The following is a 13,995-nucleotide window of genomic DNA, read 5'->3' as shown; positions in this document are numbered from 1 at the left end:
GTTGCTTGGAATTCACCTAGGACCAGGTGGATCCACTGAGTAAGCTTTTCAGTGGCTGACCTTCAAAACTGCCAAAGGGTAGTTTAAAATAAAGTGGGCTGGGGCTGTGACTCAGTGATAGAGCTCTTGCCTAGCATGTGTGAGGCCCTGGGTTCAATCCTCAGCATCACATAAAAATAAATAAAATAAAGGCATTGTATCTATCTACAACTAAAAAAAAAAGGTGAAACCTTGACTTTGATACAAATATAAAATGACAAAATGATATGTGTCAGAGATTTCATCTAGCTAATTAATTAATGAAGGAATCAATAGGATGCTTCAACCATTCTAGGATTACTAGGTGCCTGCTAGTTCTAGTACACACTTCCATGGATATAAAACTAACAGTACAGAGGGGCAAGAAGACAACCTCTGCCCTTTGTGGGGGTGACCCTCAAGCCTTTGGGTGCTCACAGACCTAGACTTCTCCTTTCCATGGTCTCTAGGACCACAGTTTGCCTAACTGGCTGACTTATTCCTTTGGGTATTGACACTTATCAGTTTGGTCAGGGGTTTTTGCTGACACTCTCACCCCAGGAATACCCATGAGGTAGGCCACACTTCCAATCACTCAGTCAAACTGAAATTTACAGGAAAGAAGAGCAATGGTCCAGTACAACTCCAGTACAACTCCTTTGTACCTAGGCTAGTCTGAGCTCCCAGGCCCTGGAGTCTTTTCTGCAGACACTAGTGACATTCCTTAGAAATGCAAATGATCTCTTTCTACTCTGTCTCGCCACCCCCACTTCATTTTCAAGGGCATGGGAACTACTTATCTAATCACCCACTGGTTTTCAACTCTGGCTGCAACTGGAACCAATGGGGAAGCTGTTAAACATACTAATTCAGCATGAACTTATATACAGAAAAGCCCAAAGAATCCACCAAAAATTATTGGGACTAAAACATGAGTAAAGAAAAGTTGTAGGATATAAGCATTTTCAGAATCCATTGTATTTCTATACACTAACAATAAACAATCCAGAAATTAAGAAAACAATTAATTTGTGCCAGGCATAGTGAACATGCCCATAATCCCAGCAATTTGGGAGGCTGAGGCAGGAGGACTGCAAGTTCAAGACCAGCCTCAGCAATTCAGTGAAGGCCTTAAGCAACTTAGAGAGACCCTGTCTCAAAAAAAAAAAAAAAAAAAAAAGGGCTGTGGTTGTGGCTCAGAGATTAAGCACCCTGGGTTCAATCCTCAGTAACAAAAGAAATAAAAACAAAGAAAGAAAACAGCAGCCAAGAGCTGAGGGTATAGCTCAGACATGAGGGTATAGCTCACAGAGCTCGTGGTAGAATGCTTGCTTAGCCATGTACAAGGCCCTCGGTTCAATCCCCAACACTGCAATACATACATACATACATACAGCAGCTGAGGGAGGGTAGCATAAGGAAGGAGGGGCCTCTTTACCAGGTAATTTGGAACATCCCTTCATGAGTGTCTCTGGCACCACCAGGCCCACAGAAGTCAGGCATTCTGAATGTTAAAGCCCTCCGACACCTAATCTCCTGCTTCCAGGCCCTGAGTTTTCTAAAAGGCCTGTAGACACTGAATGGGGCAAGATAGGCCAGCAAGGAGGGAGACAGATGTCCCAGAGGCCATTCTAAAATGTCTACATGAGCTTTTGTCCTACTACCTTGTTCCTGAACTCTCTTTATCTTCTTTTTAGAGCTTAATTATGGAGGAAAATGGGATGTTGCCAGGGATAAAGCACAGCACATATCCCAAACAGACAGGGGGCTGCTACCCACACTGTGCTTAGTCAGAGCTGGCAAGGAACAAGGGAGTCAACTGGCGTAGACAGAAGGGCCTGCATGGGTATCAGCAATCCTCCTGCCTCCCAAGCTCTGGCAGAAAAATTTCTTTCCTCCACTGTGAAAGGGGTCAAAGACCTACATCAGGGTGCAGGGGTGGGGGGGAATGGGGCAGATTACTAGAACATAAAAAGATGCAGCTTTCACAGTCATCTCACAGATGTCTCTGGAGACGGTCTCCCACCATGGGCCCCAAACTCAGCTCCCTAGTAGACCAGGTAAGGATTTTGGAGGTAAGAGATCTCCAAGGTTCCTAACGGATCCCCAGGAGAGAAAATAAGGCATTTCAGAGGTTGTACACCCTTGCGGGCCAAGTGGTCTCCAGAGCCTGCTAGAATTTCTAGAGAAATTTCAGTCAAGATTGCTCTATCTTGCCAGGTGTGGTGGTGCACACCTGTAATCCCAGCGGCTTGGGAGGCTGAGACAGGAGGACCTCCAGATTAAAGCCAGCCTCAGCAAAAGCAAGGTGCTAAGTAACTCAGTAAGACCCTGTTTTCTCTAAATAAAATACAAAATAGGGCTGGAGATGTGTTTCAATGGCCAAGTGCCCCTGTGTTCCATCCCCAATACAAAAAAAAAAAAAGAAAGAAAGAAAGATTGTTCTATCTCCTCCACTACACCAGGGCTTGCCTTGATGGACTCCAGAGTCCCCAGATGGTGCTTAGCCTGGCTGTGTTCCCTCTACCTCCTACACACACATGTAGAGGCAGTTGAGTCTGGAAGAAAGCAGATAGTCCTAATGCAGTGACTCTCCCAGAACTCAAAGCTTAGGGTTCACCCACTGAACCCCACAGTGGCTTCCTGTTCCTTGTCTCCAAGGAGATGAACGCCCAAGGCAGGAGCCTCTCCAGCCCCCTCTGATGCCAAATCTGACTTATGTTAATAACACACTGGCTGAGCTGAGGCTGTGCGTGGGGAGTGACTCATTCTCCCAGCTGGCTTATGTGCTGAATTGAGGCACACAGATTTTTGAGACATCTATGTTCACAGGATCAGAGTTCCTCAGCCCTAGTTCACTCTCCCAGACTGTCTACCAGGAAGGACACATGCCTACCACCTCACCTCACCTTCATGCCACAGCCCCAAATGCCCCTGGACCCTGCTTCCCTTCCTGGCTCTGAGTCCCTAGTCTTATCCAGTACTCCTGCTGCTCTCAAATCTTAATGGATCTTCAGTCCTCCCACTCTGACCTCAGCCAGCTCCGAGCTACAGAAACAGCTGAACCCCAGAGAAGCCCACTGAGATCATATGCATGTTAAGAGGCTCAGGTCTTTCAAGCCCAGAACAGAATCTCTAAAGGTAAACAGGTCCTGTTTGGTTTGAACTTGCAATGTAATCTCACTTTCCCCATGTGCAAAAAGGACCACCTCCTGCCTTGTGGGGACCAAATGGAAAAACAGAAAGGTCCCCAAATGCTACTCGAAGAAGGTCTTCCCCTTCTTTTTGGCTCTGGAGGACAGAGACTCAAGTAGGAGCTCTTGGGACATGTTCTGGGCTCAGGGCTACAGTCACCTCAACGCTTATCCATGTGGGATGCACATTACCATTAATGGACACAACTGTAGAACTTCACAGAATTAATGTAAGAATTAAAATACAGACTGTCCCAACTTTTATTTTTCCACTTTCTGATGGTTGGTGTAAAAGTGTACTCCTACAACTATTACACTTTTCACTTTCTGTGTAATATTCAATAAATTACATGAGAGAGTCAATACTTTTTTATAAAACAGGCTTTGTGTTAGGTGATCTTGCCCAACAGTGGGCTAACATGAGTGTTCTGAGCACATGTAAGGTTGACTAGGCTAAGCTAGGATGTTTGGTAGGTCAGGTAAATTAAATGCCTTTATAACTTAACAACCATTTTTTAATTTATGATGGTACAATAATGATTTGGGGAGTCTTTTTTTTTTTAAAGGTACTGGGGATTGAACCCAGAATTACCACTGGACTAACCCTTTTTATTTTCTATTTGGAGACTCAATAAGTTGCCCAGGCTCACCTTGAACTTGAATCCTGAGTCACTGGGATTACAGGTATGCATCACCAGCCAGGCAGGCTCCAAAAGTTCCCTTGGATGTGATAAGGAGGCAACTCCAAGAATCCAAGTGAAGGAGATGATGCTTTTGAAAGAGGGAGCCCCGTGGATTTCCTGCTTTTTGTCCCACTGAACTCCCTTTTTCTTCTCATAAATGCTGTCTATGCCCTTAAGCCCTAATGAACATAGAGATTTGACACAGAAAAGATTATCTCTTTCTTCCTCAATGCTAGCTTTGAAGGTTGTCTTCTTCCAGCAACTTCTGTCTCCAGAGCTTTAGTAGAGTGATGTGCAGTAGAACCTTCTACCCCAATAATAATGGGTTTAGTGGAACACAGCCCCATTGTAAGATGAGGAGTATCTGTATATATTCATGCAAATTAAATGGAATATGGATGCAGAGATGCCTAATAACAAAAATACAAGAATACTATTGTAGCCAGGTGCGCTGTCACGCCTGTATTGCCAGCAACTTGCGAAGCTGAGACAAGAGGATCTCAAGTTCAAAGCCAACCTCAGCAACTTAGCAAAGAAATACTCAACTTAGCAAGACCCTGTCTTAAAATAAACAATGAAAAAGGATGGGGATATAGCTCAGTGATAAAGCCTCTCTAGGTTCAATCCCCAGTACCCCCCCACACACACAAAAGAACATTATTGCTGGCAGTGTAATAAGGACTTAAGATTCTTCACTTTTGCCTGTAAATGTTCAGTGGGTAACTAGTAACTAAAAATAGGATTAAAAACTTGGCAACTCTGCCTCCATTTTGCATGTGTCTTCTCTGCTCTGAGTCACCTTGGATTCTAGGAATAGGTCTGATTGATAAATATCTTGTGATGAGTAGAACCCCTCCTCCCCTTCCTAGTAAAAAACAGTAACTTTCTTATTGCTGACAAGACCCTCACTGACCAATCCAAATGTAATGGACCAGATCATGCCTGTCCAAGATTATAAGAGGAACTTAGGCAACTTTACTTAGACCTGCAGATGCTCAACCGGTAACTAAAAGTAGGGTAAAGTTGGGCATCTCTGCCTTCATTTCATATCTGTTTCCTTTATCACCTTCAATTTTGTGATCTGCTCAGCTCTTCATAATCATTTAAGGAATGTTCATATAAAAACTAGTAATAGCCCTAAATTTACCTAATCTATCTCATCCCCCTTCAAGACTGAGGTAAGATTTGTGGGGATACCCTCTTTTAGGACCCTAGAGGAGTGCCTAGAAGATTCCAGTCATTTCCCTACACTTTCCAGGTAAAGTAGATCCCTACAGGCAAGTCACCCTATAATGTAACTGCCCTCCCCTAAGCAGGAACAATTGTCTCATGGGCACCAAATTGCTTCCTTCCAGGATCACTTAATAGATAAATATCCTGAGCAGCAAATGGAGATGGCTTCCTCAAGTGACAAGGACTTAGTCGGAGCCACCTCATAGAACCAGAAATAAAATAACCAGACCATAGTTTAACTAAGGCTGCTTGAATATGTATAACTCTTGCCCTTGCCCAATTCTTCCTCTGTTTAAACCTAAAGTTCATGTGAGCATCAGGAAGCATGTGACTCTGCCTTCCCAATATGGTCATTTGATTAAAGTTTCTTTCTTTCTTTCTTTCTTTTTTTTTTTTTTATCATTACCTTTTCTGTTTGGTTTTTGGATCTTGGAATTCCTGGAGTCAGGTATCTCTCCTAGGGCTCTGGTAATAAGACGAACCTTCTTTGTCAGATGTGCAAACCCTCTAGCTATACAAACCCCACTTTCTTGCCCTTTTTTTTCTTTTTTTGTTAGTAGGGTGCCATACCACTGAGCTACACCCCCAGCACTTTTTATTTTTTGAGACAGAGTCTTACAACATTTGCCCAGGCTGGCCTAGAACTTGTGATCCTCTTGCCTTAGTCTATTGAATCATTGGGATTATAGGCATGAGCCACCATGTCTGGCCTTCGTTCCCCTTTCTATAAAACCCTGAATTAACTGTCATCCCCTTAAAGGTAGGGCTAAGGATGTGGGTCCTCTTGTCTTCCCAGTGCACTTACACTGATTCAAGTTCCTCTCCTCTGTTTGGTTTGTGGGGCAGGTGGCTAAACCTGATTTGCTGGGACCCTCAACCCTCTAGCCTAGGACTCCAGTAGCAGCCTCAGATAAAGGCTCATGGTCAAGGGTCCATATCAGACAAATTGGATTGTTCCAGCTCATCTACCCATATGTTGCATTTGGAACCTCAAAGGCCAGCCTACCCCCACCCACCCACCCAGAGCACAGTACTGACTTCCTTCCTCTGAAGAAAGAGGACTGGTAAGCAAATAAGGAAGGAACCCAATCCTATGGTAGATGGCAACCTGCTCTGCTGGTCACCAGCATAGCCATCAGCATGGATGATTAACTGCAAGCTGGGGGATCCAATCTAGATGAACAAGTCCAGGCAGAAAGCTCTGCAGAAAGTTCCTTGATGACCTGGACATCAAAGCAGATTGAGCACTAGACCCAGACGACAGGGATCTCCCCAGTAGCAGCTGCCACACTGCTGTGCTGCCCACTCCTGAGCCACAGCTGCCATGAGAACCCACACCCTTTCACTAGGGCAGAATGTCTTTCCAGTTATTCTGCATACCTAAGAGCAACCAACCCCCTCTTTAAGTCTGGTCTATGTCCAGATGTAGTCTTTTACCCTTCAAAACTCCTCCTCCCTACAGGAGCCTATGATCCCAGTTACTCAGGAGGGGATTGCCAGTTCAAGAAAAGTCTGGGCAACTTGGCGAGACCCTGTCTCAAAAATAAAAAAGAAAAAAAATTAAAAGAGCTAAAAAGGCTGGGATGTAGCTCAGTGATAGAGCATCCCAGTTTCAATCCCCAGTACAGAACAAACAAACAACAAAACAATAACAAAAAACTCTCTCCCTCCAAAGCTCACAAAATTCAAGGAAGTCCATTTGTAATACTGATAGTGGAGGGTAATTTAAATAAAACACTTCTTCCTTTTCTTTGGCCCCCTCCATTTCCTTCTTTCTTTATTTCTGCAGTGCTAAGGGTGGAACCCAGGGCCTCAGGCATGCCAGGCAGGCTGGTGCTCTACCACTGAGACACACCCCAGCTCTTCCTCTTTTTCTTAGTTGGTGTGTGTTTTTCAGAAAAGATTATAGGCACAACACCCATAAAGCCAAGCAAGCAATCAATTTTCAGGCAGAAACACTTCCAGAAATGGTTGCTTGAGATTCACTGAGATGGCCTTTTATTTAAAACATTACCATTTAGACCAACAGAGGTAGACAGAGAAAAAAGTGTGTGTGTGTGGGGGGGGGGGGAATAGAGTTGCAGGTAGAGAGTTGTGGGAATCTGCCAGGGTAGTTCTTGGGTAAAAATTCCACCAATGGAGTCCTCTCTCACACACATCATTAGCTGTAACTTCAGAGGCCTGTCTGCCTCCTAAGGTCTAGCAAGAGAGGAGTCCACAGAAAGGCATGGTGGCTGGGGTAGGTCAGTGGTAGAGTATTTACCTAGCATGTCCCAGGCCCTGATGATCTCCAGCAAAAAAAAAAAAAAAAGACTACAGGTCATGGTCATTCTCTCTGCCGCTCACCCCTGAATGTCTAATAGGCATGAGGGCATGAAGGTGTGCAGGTAAGTAGGTTGCATTTAAATAGCAGAACAGAGAGAAGCCTTGGAGGTTGACAATGTGGTGCAATGTTTATAATTAGGGCCCTGGAGTCTGAATCCCTCAGTTGTGGCCCTGGGCAAATTATGTAACCCCTTTTTATCTGTTTCATCTGAAGAATGATGATGCTAATCTAATCTCTGATTACTATAAAGCCTAAATAAGTTAACTAATAAACATATATAGCATTGTGAGGTGGAAGTTGCCTATAGTTCCAGCTACTCAGGAGGTTAAGGCAGGAGGATCACCTGAGCACAGGATTCAAGACCAGCCAGGACAACATAGAGACCTCAACTCAAAACAAAAACAAAAACTTACAAATATATCCTCTGTGTATCAGGTACTCTGTATGTTATGGTTGGTTACATCCCCCACCCTTTGAGCCTCAGTTAGCTGTCTTCGTTAGATCTATCAGTGGCTTTAAACAAGGATACATGTGACCTCTGGGAGTGACCAGCCAGGTGGGCTAGCCAAGGAGCTGTTAATTGTGGAGACCAGATGAGATGAGCAGGGGTAGACATATCAGCTGGCCTCAGGGGTACTGCAGAACTGTGCTGTCCTTCACAGCTGCAACCTGACCAGAGATGCTACCGCAGAATGTGCTTCCAGCAGCCACTGTTCTACATCCCAGCTCCTTGCAGACTGACTTCAGAGCCAGCACTCTTGGTATTACCACCATGATTCACTCAGTCCCTGAGTAAGAAGGCTGCCTGTCCTTGAAAACTGATGGTTACAGACTCTCATTTGGTCACCAACCCCTCCACCTTGCTAGAAAGAGGACAGAAGGGAATATCATTCATTGCCTTTCACAAGGCTGAGAATGCTGGCCTAGAAGGCTCCATCATCAAACCTCCATCCTCCTCCTGGTCCTCATCCTTCCTTCAAAGTCCAAAGGCCTGGGTGTGGCTGGGGCTCCTTGCAAGGCCCATTTATACTCATTTGCAAATAAGTGTTCCTCCCCAGGCATTCTTTGCACAGCCTGGACTCCTGTGGGAAAACCATGCCCTTATTCATCCTTCAGAGAGCCCCAATAGTCTGGCCTTCTTTGCCAGTCCTATCCTACTGCAGATCAATTAATTATAGGAACATGTCCCCGCAGTCTTAGGTCTCCATTCCTGAGGCAGCACTTTGTTCCTCAGGAAAACAATCCCAAGTGAGATGCCTGCTTTTTTCTTTCTTTCTTTTTTTTTTTAGATTTTACAACTTTATTTTTTTATGTGGTGCTAAGGATCAAACCCAGTGCCTCACACATGCTAGGCAAGTGCTCTACCACTGAGCCACAACCCCAGCCCAAGATGGCTGCTTTTAAACTTCAGCTATTAAGTGCTGACCCTACTCCCATTCCATCCCTGGTCAGGAGGGACAGAAGAGGCAAGGACAACACTTGGTTGCAGGTAAGGCTTGGCATGCGTCATCTTCCCAAGAAGGTCCCCCTCACTAGAGTTTGGTGCTCACTCTCTCTCCTATTTACCCTTGGCTGCCAGACCACATTCTCTTCCAGACAAAATCATGGCTGACTCCCAGGGAATGTCAGGCAGTCTTCAAGGTCTGTCCCAAGATGGCAAAGCCCCAGCGCAGGAAGCCCTCCCCATCTCAGAGCCTGCCAAGTGCCCTGACCGGGTGGAGATGGAATGTGGAAAAACCATATCCTTTTTGCAGCTTCCACTAGCTCTCTTCCATAGCAGGTCAGCTGAGCTACTACTGGCTTTGAAGATGTCTCAGAAGATTGGTCAAGTGTAGCCATGAGATAAGTCAGGGGCTCTGGGATGGATCCCCAGGTCTGCCACATGAAAGCTAATCCCGGCCAAGAAGGCGCAGAGCTACAGAGCCCTTCCCTGTGTTCCTCAGTCTATCCCCTCACGGCCATCTCTCTCCTGACCCCAGCACCAGCTGCACATTCATATTTGTTGAATGAGTGAATGAATGAATGAATAAACCCTTGCTAGCCCAGCTCCTTGGTGGGTGAGAGTTTCAGGACTCTCTGGGGTTTCCAAGCGGCCCTGTGGGCTGCCACTCCCGCCACGTTTGTGGAACCATGGAGCTCTGAACTCTGAGGCACCAGCAAGTATAGGGGAAGTGCTCTGGACTGGAGTACAAGGTCTGCATCTGTGCTGGGGTTCCGGATCGGCCACAGAGCAGGTGTGAGGCAAGAGCCTGTCCTTCCTGTTAGCTTTCTCATCTCTAGAGATGGCCGGGGCTGAACAGTCCACGGAACCCTGGCGGAGGTGTCTGTGGCCTCGCCTCTCCCCGCTCTCTCAAGTACCTGCGGGTGAGGGGCGCGGCCCGCCCGCCCCGCCGACGTCCACATGAAGAGAAGACAACAAAGCCAGTACCGCCGCCCAAAGGGAGGACCACTGGGCCACAGAAGAGAACACGGGGTTCCGCTACCTTGTCCAGGACCCCTGCTGCGGGGCGGGCGGGCTACAGGGGACGCGCTCCCGCGTGTGCGGGCCGCCCACGAAGGGGCTGGGCAGAAACGAGGTTGGCGGCGGGGCGGACCCACGTCCGGGCTGGGGGCTCTCACCCGATGCCAGGCGCAGGGCGGCGGAGTGCTCCGGGAAACACTTTGAGGCATGCGCCTCTCCAGCCCTCCCCTGGTCCCGACCCAAGGCGCAGACAGCCTGAGACCAAGCCGAGGACAGCGCGGGCGGCGTGCCCCAACCTGAGCTCGGTGGAGACCCCTTAGATGGCGCCGCCCGGGGAACACAGGGCCGGGCGCCCAAGAGCCAAGGCATACTCACCACACAGACGCCGCGCGGGAATTCGGGCGCAGGGCGCGTCCGCACCAAGGCAAAGTCCCCAAAGCGCACGGAGAGAGCCCGGACGCGGGCCGGATGACCAGCTTCCGTCCCTCGCGCCCTCACGCGGCGCCCCGCCTCCGACCGCGCCGCCCCGCCTCCGACGCGCCTCCGGCTTCCCGCCTCCCGCCTGCCTCTGGGGAAACTGAACACCGACCAGGCTGGGAGTGAGCGAGAAAGGGGAATCCCGAGCCGGCTGGGGAGGTCTCCAAATCCTGGATTCTGTCCCGCCACAAGGGCTGCCACGGGCCTGACTCTGGCCCGGCACAAAAATTGGTAGCAATGAAAATGACATTGGCTTCACTCATCTCTTGTCAGGGTTGGCACCTTCAAACAATTGTTATAGCTGTCAAATTTGGCCACTTACTCCAACGTTGCCAGGACAATTCCTAAGGCTTCTGGTGAGGAACTGCTTTCGGAGTCCTCCCAGGCTATTTTGGGATAACCTCTGGGGTGGCAGTTCTCAGTTCTCAAGGAACCAGGGAGAAAGGAAAAGATGCAAAGCCCTGTGGGGTGCAGATAATCTAGTCCAGCCACTTGCCAGTCCCCTTGTCCAGATAGTTCCCACTTATGGGACAGGACTGTGGTGTGGCGCACCTCAAAGAACAACTGCGTGTAATGCCAACAAAAGAGAAACAGAAACAAACAAAAAGTTTCTGAAAAGAATGAGGAAGCAAATAGGACCAAGAAAGTTGCTGTATCAGACCGGGGAACACAGGATAGAAAATGAATTTGGAAAAAAAAAAAAGAATGAAAGGGAAAAAAACACATGGTTACATAGGGATAATAAAACCCCATAGGTTTTCTTCTTTGCCTTTGTGTTTTTTTCAATTTTTCTGAAAATTTTTGAGACATTCATTTCACAAGGAATAAAAACTATTATAGTAAGAATTATGTAATGAACTAATTTGTTAAATTTAGGCTGCAATTTGATTTCTTTTTCAGAATTGCATATCCACATAATTAAAGAATAAATAAAAGGGGCTGTGATTGTGACTCAATGGTAGAGTGCTCACCTAGCACGTGCAAGGTTCTGGGTTCGAACCTCAGCACCACATAAAAATATAAATAAATAAAATGAAGGTATTGTGTTCAACTACAACTAAAAAATAATATTTTTAAAAGAAGAATAAGTAACAATATTTTTGTGACAATAAATATTTATTGCTTTAAGATACAAAGTTTAAAACAAAAGATATGAAGTTTTAGGGTAATTTGGAATATGGCAGGAAGTTAAAGAATTCATGATAATGCTGCTTCTGAACATTTCTGTATTCTTCTCTCTTTTTTTTCTCCAGTGCTGCAGATCAATCCCAGAGCCTTGTATATGCCAAGTAAGTGCTCTGCCACTAAGCTTCATACCAGCCCCAATTTCTAGATTCTTAATGGTACTCATTTCTTGGTGTGTCACCATTGCTTGTTCTTAAAACAGTACATACGGGAATCATTCTATTCATCTCCAAGTCACAGAAGGCTGTATCAGCCCTGTAGCTAAAAGGATATTGGGTGGAATTGTCTGGTAATAGCAATTTTGAAGAGTAAGGATGAAAAATGTAAGCTGATTTTGACATCTTCTGGAAATCTTTAAGCAAGGTAGAAGACTTAGAATGATGCAGTAGAAAGCCAGTGCATGGCACATCAAGAGAATATTTTGGCCAGTGAGTTTCTTCTTTAGTGGGTAGTTGGTGAAATTTCTTCAACAGTAACAATACTCTGAGTCTGTCATAATCTGGACAGTTATACCACTGTTAATGAGGTCCTTAAGTCCTTGCTGGTTTTGCTGATCCATGTGCTGAAAAAACTGTACTATATAAATAACCAGAGGCATATTAGGATGTTGACTCAAAAATTCTAATAGCCTTGGAACATTCCCAAAAAGGACTCCAGAAAAAGAACCAGGTGATCGAACAGCTGATGGATGGGCAAAAATGTCTTTCTGCAGTAAATTTTTCTATAAAATTCACTTCAACACTGGTAGTGTTTTTGCCAGAGTTACGCTAGATATTGTGGCTTGTGCCCCAATTGATTTTGTAAAGCAGACAGTTCTCTTTGTGAAGTTCTCTGGGGTCAAAGATGACTTCAAATTCCCAGGGTTCAATTCTCCTCCTCAGAATGTCATCACCAGTTGAAGGACCTTGATCTGAGAGAACTCGAAGCACATTCTCACGGACACCCAGCTCCTTCATGTAGCATAAATCTTGGGAGACCCCAGTGGTTGCTGCTGTCTCTTGATCTTGGAAAATTTTCTTCAAGATAAAAGGCACAGGTTGGAATGTGTGGGGTGAAGGCACCTTGTCTATGTCCAGAAACTGGAGAAAGTCATGCTCCAGTGAAATTGAATTGTATGGCCCATGGCTACAGTTAACAGGAAGCCAAAAGCTAAAAAATGGCAGGGAAAGAAGCATGGCCTCTGAGGTGGGACCTAAATAACAATATTTTGAATGGGGTTATCTGCGAGGTTCCTGGAAGTCAAAGCAAAAAAAAGATTAATTTTACAGTTACACAAAGAAAGGATGAAGCACACAATTTTCACATTAAGAGTCCAACTTTAGGGCTGGGTTGTGGCTCAAAGGTAGAGTGCTCGCCTGGCATGCATGAGGCACTGGGTTCAATCCTCAGCACCACATAAAAATAAAGATATTGTGTCCACCTATAACTAAAAAATAAATATTAAAAAAAGAGCCCAATTTTATGGCTTAAATTTATGAAAGTCTTTTCCCCACCAAACAGGGCCTCACACATGGTAGACAAATGGCGCTACCACTGAGCCACATGCCTATCCCTCCCTTTTTTTTTTTTTTTTTAGCGAGAGAATTTTTTAATATTTATTTTTTAGTTTTCGGTGGACACACATCTTTATTTTATTTTTATGTGGTGCTGAGGATCGAACCCATCACCCCGCGCATGCCAGGTGAATGCGCTACCACATCCCCAGCCCTATCCCTTTTTATCATTTAACTTTAAATGAAGCTTCTGGGTTTTGTGTGCAGTTTAAATTGACTGAAGTGTCAAAGAGACAATCTAGGAATGTTGAATGAAAGCAGGTTTATTCAAATACATTCATTTCCTCCCCAGGTGACTGGTGTGGAGGGGATAATACTCATTAGGATGTCTGAGCTCACAGAACAAATGATTTCATCAGTGATCCCAGCTCAACACTGTGTCCTCAAAAGAAGAAAGGTGGAGTGACAGGCACCTTTGTTCTGCACCTGGTATACCCGCACACATAAGCTAAAAATGACTTCTGGCCCAAGGTCTAGGCCTGTAAGTACATTACTAATACCATATGTGGACCACCCAGACTGAGTTATGCTCCAGTAGTTGTCCTCGGGCCTTCATTGCATACTCTTGCTAAGAAGTTTAATTTCTAACAAATGCATATAACTAGTAATTCTTGCAGTCTCAACTCTCCTCTTATTCCTCTCATCACTTCCAGTTGTTGAACTTTGAATGATAAATTGCATACTCCTCTGCCCTCTAAAATAGGGCTCTGGGGCTAGAGTTGTAACTCAGTGGTAAAGCATTTGCCTTGCATGTGTGAGGCACTGGTTTGATCCTCAGCACCACATAAAAATAAATAAAATAAAGGTATTGTGTCCATCTACAACTAAAAATATTTTTTAAAAAAATGGGAGGTCGGGGCTGGGG

General features: G+C 45.5%; 1 protein-coding gene and 1 pseudogene across 1 annotated transcript in view; both read right to left on the bottom strand.

Moving 5' to 3' along the window:
- Bid (BH3 interacting domain death agonist) overlaps positions 1–10,425 on the bottom strand; it is a 43,788-nt gene extending 33,363 nt beyond the window's left edge. The window contains exon 1 of the mRNA XM_046459852.2: positions 10,291–10,425. The gene's annotated coding sequence lies outside the window, so the exon portion shown is untranslated. The remainder of the gene's footprint in view (positions 1–10,290) is intronic.
- Positions 10,426–11,566: 1,141 nt separating this feature from the next.
- Positions 11,567–12,898, bottom strand: LOC124103318 (C->U-editing enzyme APOBEC-1-like; annotated as a pseudogene).
- Between the last annotated feature and the right edge of the window lie 1,097 nt (positions 12,899–13,995).

This window comes from Marmota monax, unplaced genomic scaffold, assembly GCF_021218885.2.
Source record: "Marmota monax isolate L192 unplaced genomic scaffold, Marmota_monax_Labrador192_F-V1.1 WCK01_AAM20220418_F8-fsc00163, whole genome shotgun sequence".
Taxonomy (NCBI): Eukaryota; Metazoa; Chordata; class Mammalia; order Rodentia; family Sciuridae; genus Marmota; species Marmota monax.
This window is presented reverse-complemented; position numbering and strand designations above follow the sequence as displayed.